This window comes from Macrobrachium nipponense, chromosome 2, assembly GCF_015104395.2.
Source record: "Macrobrachium nipponense isolate FS-2020 chromosome 2, ASM1510439v2, whole genome shotgun sequence".
In the NCBI taxonomy this organism is placed as follows: domain Eukaryota; kingdom Metazoa; phylum Arthropoda; class Malacostraca; order Decapoda; family Palaemonidae; genus Macrobrachium; species Macrobrachium nipponense.
In genome coordinates this window covers 4,936,409-4,944,179 of record NC_087201.1, presented here as the reverse complement: position 1 = coordinate 4,944,179, position 7,771 = coordinate 4,936,409, and positions in this window count along the sequence as shown.

Here is a 7,771-nt window from a genome sequence, read left to right as displayed (position 1 = left end):
TGGAAATATTAGTCCTAGATCAGGGGTTTTTAACAGCTTAGGGTATTGGACTTGATCTTTTGGTATTTGTATATATTTGATTCTAATGTGTCAAGGTATACACGAGTACATTTTGTAAATAAATATCTCTATAAAACTTTAAATGCTTCTGATTTTCTCATATGTTCTATTCCTACCTATTCATACCTGAAGTATGTATTAAACTAAGTCTGTTAAGTTATATTGTCAACAAACAGACTTATGTTACTTGAGCAAAGGGGGTGTGGAACCATATTGGGCATTTCATTGGGGGTCTGGAGTCATCAAAAGGTTAAGAATCCCTGTCCCAGGTTTCTAGCGACCCCTGAAAACCCTTAAGAGTCGCTGTCTAGGAAGTAATCATTATATTACTTGATACCAAATAGAACTTGATATTACTAGGGAATAAAAAATTCAGGAACCGAACTGAAAGACAATCCTTTCCCGCATCATCCCAGAAGCATGATGCAAATCCCTGAGATGTTTACTAGTATTGCACCTGCCTCGGTTTTTTGGCCATGCCCCTCCGTTAGATTAGGTTAGGTTGTTTGTTTTTGTGTATGGTGTTTTTACGTTGCATGAAACCAGCAGTTATTCAGCAACGGAACCAATGGCTTTACATGACTTCTGAACCACATCGAGAGTGAACGTCTATCACCAGAAATACACATCTCTGACCCCTCAATGGGAGGTGGCAAGCCAAGACCAAACCGACCACGCCACTGAGGTGCTTTAGGTTAAGTTGGGTTGGGTTGTGATAGGTTAGGTTGTGTTAGTTCATAAATATATTTTCATTATCAATTGGGTGTGGGAAGCCTAATGAGGTTATTTTCAGGAAGATTCTATGGTTAGTTTTCAAGATATGGCATCCCACTTTTTCCAGTGAAGGGCCCAGTAGCATATTCCTGAACAATAACCGAGTACCAGAACCTTCTCTGGAAAAAGTGGGACGCCATATTTTAAAAACTAACCATAAAATCTTCCTGAAGATAATCTCATTATGTTTATCACAGTCTAATTTCATTAAAGATGCTTCTTAACCTAACCTAACCTAACCTAAGGGCTTGGCAAAAAATAAGGGCTGGTGTAATACTGATATAAATCTCGGAAATGTACAACCTGGTACTCGGTTGCAATTCAGGAATATGCTTCCCGGGTAACTTGGAAAAAGAGTTTAGCACAAGTAAATGTTTGAGGGGTGGAAGAACTGAAGTCCAGCAACAACTGCGGCTACCAAAGTCGTCTACTTATACACAACGAGCAAATACAATGACGAAATAAAAGCCAGAATAATATTTTTCATCTGAATATTCAACACACCTGAGAATATTTGCTATATTTGTTTTCATCTTCAACATTTTTATCCCTGCTGTTGTTTCCAGAAGCTTGGGAATATAGTATGTCAATTTCCTTTTCGCTTTTCTCGGGTGAACTTGTTTCGCTCATATTTACGCAGGTTCAGCGAGACATGTTTTTGGTACTAAAGGAATTATTGCACGACTGTTTGGTCTTAGAGAGAGAGAGAGAGAGAGAGAGAGAGAGAGAGAGAGAGAAAACATTCGGAACCAAGATGACTGCGTTGCAAGAAAGACGTTTCGTCACGTACATAGCAGAATGAGAAATGTCCCCAAAACAAATAACTACACAGACCAGTAGTTGTGAACCAGGGAAGAATTTTTTCCTGAAGGGGATATTTCAGAGTTTCAAGGGTGGGTTGTTGGGCGGGGGGAGGTAGCAATTGTGACCACAGATTGGCAGGCTCATACTGGCTTTAGGACCACAAAAAAACAGCGTGCATCGGTCCGCACTACTGAGAAGTCACTCTGGGCTTTCTCTCAGTTAGCTTGTGTTTGTGTTAGTATTTTGTTACATATACTTTGGAATGCACGTTTTGAGGCAGACATTTTTGGAAAGAGTGGGGATGAGGGGGCCGGCTTCGGGGGTGGATGGAGATGACATTCTGACATATGGTGAAAGGTGTATGGACCAAAAAAGATTCAGAACCACTGATATAGAGTTAATTGAAAGTATATTGTACAGATGAATAACAAAGATCGGTGGCAGGGGTACAAGTTGTCTGAAGGCTAGGATTTCATTCATTTCAATGCTAGATCATTTTATGGTGATGCTTTTGATTTTATCTGATAAAACATCACACGCCTTCACGACTCACCAGAATTTCTGACGTTTGAGCTGGGACTTTGGATGAAAGTATTTGTCCACGCTTGAACTAAAACTCTACTTAAGGACAGAAAGGTGAAATGGGTAGATGGAATTAGAATCTGTTTTTTTTTTTTCTGTTCCGATTGTGTTGATATTTCAAAATTGCTAAATAACATTTAAATGAAAGTTGGTTAAGTGACAGGAGACTTTATGCTCTATTGGGCTATGGTTTGTACAGAGTAGTACTTGGCTGAATGTAATTAGAGAAAGGTGTGTGCCTTAATACTCCAGGGATTCCAGAAACCCATGGTTTTACAGTGTGTGTGTGTGTGTGTGTGTGGTTAATACCATAAAATACATTTGGATACATATCTACCGTTTCGTGTGTTACACCTTATCCAGAGTACATTGATATTTAAAATACATATATTAAAAGTTTTTGGAAAATAAAATACTTGGTCAGAATTTTCATTCTAATTTTCCTAAAGGTTAGTACTCAAATTAGGACAAGAGATTCTGTTGCTTGGCTTTTTCTGGTAATCCGTGGAAAAGCACTGATTCAGACTTCTTCAACTGACCTATGACAGAACAAATAAAAAAAACTAAATATACCAGGAAATGCGTCTTCTGGAAGCAAGTAAGATCTGCGATAGTTGGGCTATATGAATGTCGCCAAATCAAATTAGCTGGTCCAACAATACTATAAACAAAGAATTTCTCATATTTTGCTCCTTTTACGTTTTATCCTTTATGAATATGATCAACTTCACCTACAGAAAATCTGGCCAAACAGACGGCCATACTGTAAAGCAAATGCCTTTGGAAAGTTCAGAAATGATCTTAAATGAATATCTTATTATGTAATAAGAGAAGGATGTTTTTTATGGTTTAGGAAGGTTATAATATGCTTGATATTAATTTATAGAAATATAATTGCATTTTTTTTATAGAAATCTATATACCTTGCAGTAAAACAAGAAATATAACAGAGCTAATGTGCTCAAAACAATATGCTAAGGATTTTGTCCGGAAACTTATGAGGCCAATTGTACATTCCGGCTGGAAATAGAACTCTTCCACTGTAATTCCCATGATATCTAAACACATCATTACCACGGTCATTACCACCCACTGATTATGACACTAGAGACATATCGCTCGCTAATGTCCACACGAAAGCTGCATATGTGCGCCTACAAGTATTCCAGTATATGCAGACATCCACCGGGGGTTGTCATCCTGCAACGACTGTCACTCTTCTGCAATATATGCAACAACAATGGCCAAAGTAATGAATGTCATTACACATTTCTCAACTAAATAGAACAAATCATCGAAACACTCTGGCTTCACCTTTTGACGCACAATAATCATTATAAGAACTTTATGCATTTTTGTCTTTTTTCACAGATTTGTTCTTCAGATTCTACCCGAGCAATTCCTCTCAGCAGTTTCCTCTTTTAGTTTTCTGTAAAAGAAAACTGTTGAGATGGTTATTTGTCTGTCCGTCCCCACTTTTTCTGTCAGCCATCAGATCTTACAAACTACTGAGGCTAGAGGGCTGCAAATTGGTATGTTGACCATCCACCCTCCAGTCATCAAAACTACCAAATTGCAGACCTCTAGCCTCAGTAGGTTTTTTTTATTCAAGGTTAAAGTTAGCCATGGTCGTGAGTGAGTTTCATACAGCATCACATCGAGTTTCATATAGCATTATACGCTGCACTGGAAACTCGATTGCCCCGAAGGAACTTGGACGAATTTGTTACTTGTTTATTTTGTCATTATTTTTCAGCATCTACAGTCTGAACATTTCGGCGCATCTATTGAACCCTCCTCTTTTAATACCATAAGCAAATATCCCAACCTTAACTTAAATCTCTCCGCTGACCATCATACTGATATTTATTCCCATATACTACTTTTAGGAGCAAAAGACTCTATCATTCCACCATCTATACTAACATTCATTTCCATATAGTCACAGCTATCTTTCATTCTTGTAACCATATATTGATAGCATATTCTTTCAGCTTTCATCTTTTTCAAATTATATCAAACTCTCTACAAACATGAGGCTGACTTTTTCATTTTATTTACCATCACTAAAGCCATAAGTTAAACGGACTCATTTTCAAAACTGCAATAAAGAAAAATAACTAGAATATCTCCATTTTTTCTGCATGATTAATATAAATTTAGTTGCAATAATCTAAATTTCCAGCAAAAAAGGAAATAGAAAATGATATTTTTACCAGTATCCTAATCAAATTCTGTTCTCATCTAAGAAGCTGGGCAAAGTTAGGGTATAGAAAGGTAGCCACATTATGAGATAAGTATTACCAAGGCATGATCCGACCTCCAGCTTACTAGGGATGCATGACCTTAGGCATAAGTTGTAAACATTATACTAATAACTTTTGACGTAAATTAAAACATGCTAAAATCTATGGTCAAATAGAGCCTTTTTCCACCAACGAAAATTAAAATATATACACTATATTTTATTGGAAATTTTTTTTTTGTACAGTTTAACATATACATTATTAATTTTTACATTTTCATTCTAAGAAATAAATCATAAATATCCTATCCTAAAATTCCTGTAGCTTAACTCAACGCAAAACACCTATCTAAGACGTTTTTAGGCTCTTCCATAGACCTTTCCTAACCTCCCAACAAGAACAACAACTACAACAACGAAGTAATATGTAGGCTTACTTCCCGAGTAAGTGGAAAGGAGGATTTTCTCTATTAACTTGTGTAGATTTGAGAACACAAATACCTTTACTTTCCAAAATTTCCGCTTTTGTTTCACTTATTTCTATCGCGAGTTTACGAATAATGGACAGAGGCCAGTTTGCGGTCCTGGAAAAATGCATGGAGATGTATAATGCGTCCATTGTATTTTCAACCAGCAAAGGTTAAATTTCAGAAGCAGTTTATTCACCCAATATTGCATTTCATCTTGCCGTTCTGACGGCTTCTGCGTCCATATATTCTTTGTTGATATTCCAGAGAACTAAATTCGACTTCTTCCACCGAGACATTTGTATTTCCTGTCTGTGTATCCAGCCTCCCCTACTACAATTGTCTGCCTCTTTTATCGAGTTGGTCCTATTTCTGCAAACGTTTCCGGCTGGCTTGAGCTCTTACCCAACAGGTTTTAATAGAACTTGAGAGAAATTTTAAGTTATTATGTATTTCACGGTATTTCTTACGGTAACTATGCGGTATATCGGTATTCTATTACGTTACTCGTGTTGTCAGAACCATCTCTTGGGCAGAGTCTTTGCGCACGATTGTGCTGAACATCTTCATGCGCGGAATTATTCAGAATATAAGTCTGTGTAGGCCTTGCATATATGGGCAGTTTAACAATGCAAGTATTGTTTCAAAGTGATTCGGAAGTGACGTTAGACTTCACGATATTAGATTACTGGAATTTTGGAATCTCCGCATATCTGCTCTGAAAGTTCCGGTGATATATTTTTGCAACTTTCGGAAGCGAAGAGAAATTCTAGTTGAAAACGGTATGAATAAATAAGAAAACTTGAAAATGTCTTTAGAAATGCGTGTTCATGTAGTATTCCAAGAGCAATATACATTTGCCAAGTGTTGCAATAACTGTAAAATGCCTAACCTGAAGATTGTAGCTCATCAAAGTGACAAGTCTCTTTTGACATTCTTACGTTCGATATCAAGACAAAAGCGCTTTATTACAAGCTTAGAATCACTCGAGGTAGGGAAACAACTAAGATGTCACACAGCATAAGATTAAAATTCGATTACAGTCATAAAAAAAACCACAAGGCATGATCCGACCTCAAACTTACTCGGGGCGCATGCTATTATCTACGCTCAAATAGAGCATTGTTTCACCAACGAAAATTAAAATAAATGTGCTATATTCTATTAGAAATAATTGTTCTGTATTGTTTAACATGCACATTATTTATTTTTCACATTTTAATTCTAATAAATAAATCATAAATTTCCTGTTCTAGAATTCCTGTACCTTTAACTCGACCCAAAACACCCTTTTCAGACCTTTTTAGACTTTTCCATAGACCTTTCCTTCACCCCCCTAAAATAAGAACAACACCAACATCAACAAATTAGTTTGTAGGCTTACTCCCCGAGTAAGCAAAAAAAGAGGGAAATTTAAACGGACGCTGGGATGGGGACGCAGCTGTCGAAAATGACAACAGAATCCGTATATGACGGAAAATCGAAAAATGGTAAGTAGCGTAATACGCGCCATATGAATGCTCCACATAACATCTATCTACAGCACTGGTTCTGAAACTGGTGGGCGTCAGCAATCTCCAATGGAGGCGCGAGCCCTGGGGAAAAAAATCCCTAATTATATACGTTATCCTCTTAACAAGAGTGAGGCACTAATATTGAGAGGTTTATGAAAAAATGCAGAAATATAGCCCTATAACGTTAGTTTCTTATAGTTTACTACTCTGGTTAGGCTTGTTGGGCTTAACATGTTTCGTAATTCTTTGCCTCCCTCCCTATCCCTTGAAACCCCTTTCTCTGTCTGTCTGTCTGTCTGTCTGTCTGTCTCTCCTAAGAAAAATAATGTATTTCATCCTACGCTGTATTAAGAATTAACGTTTATAACAGCATTTTTAACATTGATACTCTTTCTCTCTGTCTCTGATGAGTTTCTGGGTGAGAAGGAAAGAAGGTAAATATAAAACTGGTCTTCATTCCGCAATTATTAAAATGATTTTAGTATGATGTACTGCTCATTGCAACATTAAAGCTCTGGTTACTGTTTCAACTTACGGATAATAAACCATATTTTCTCCAATTATATGTTATCAAGACTTATATAATGAAGGATTTTCCAGCAGTTTGGTTTATGGAATGTGTCACCTTTGCTTAGCGAAACATTCAAAGTAAAACGTTCAAATTATATGTGTCAGAATTACTAGATACATAAAAAAAACTCGCAGCTGCATTATTGATTATGCTAAACAAAGCGTGATCCGATCTCCAGCTTACTCGGGGTGCGTGCTTAAAATCTACAGTCAAATAGAAAGTTTGTTTCACCGACTGAAAATAAAATATATACATTATATTTTATTAGAAATACTTTTTCCGTACCGTTTAATCAACGTGCACATTATTTATCTTTTACAATTTCATTCTCATAAATAAATCATAAATATCATCTCCTAAAATTACTGTATCTTTAACCCCTTTTTAAGATCTTTTTAGGCTTTATCATAGACCTTTCCAACCCCCCAACAAAAACAACAAAGTAGTTTGTAGGTTTACTCCCGGTAAACGAAAAGGAACGAAAGGTTAAACTATATAACGGAACACATTCTGGGCTACAACATTAACTATGTAAAAATCAAATAGAATTCTCGTGTTTAACCTTCACCAAGAAAAACTGGATCATTCACTAATAAAGTTGATAAGAACTTTTAAATCCATCTGATGCTTCCAGTTAGTTCCTTTGAAGTTATGTCTGATTCTTATCTGCCTTTCTGACGCTGAATTGCCAGAAGTGGGCGTGGTTCCAAATTTCCTTTATTATAAATAACATCATATATATATATAAATAGTA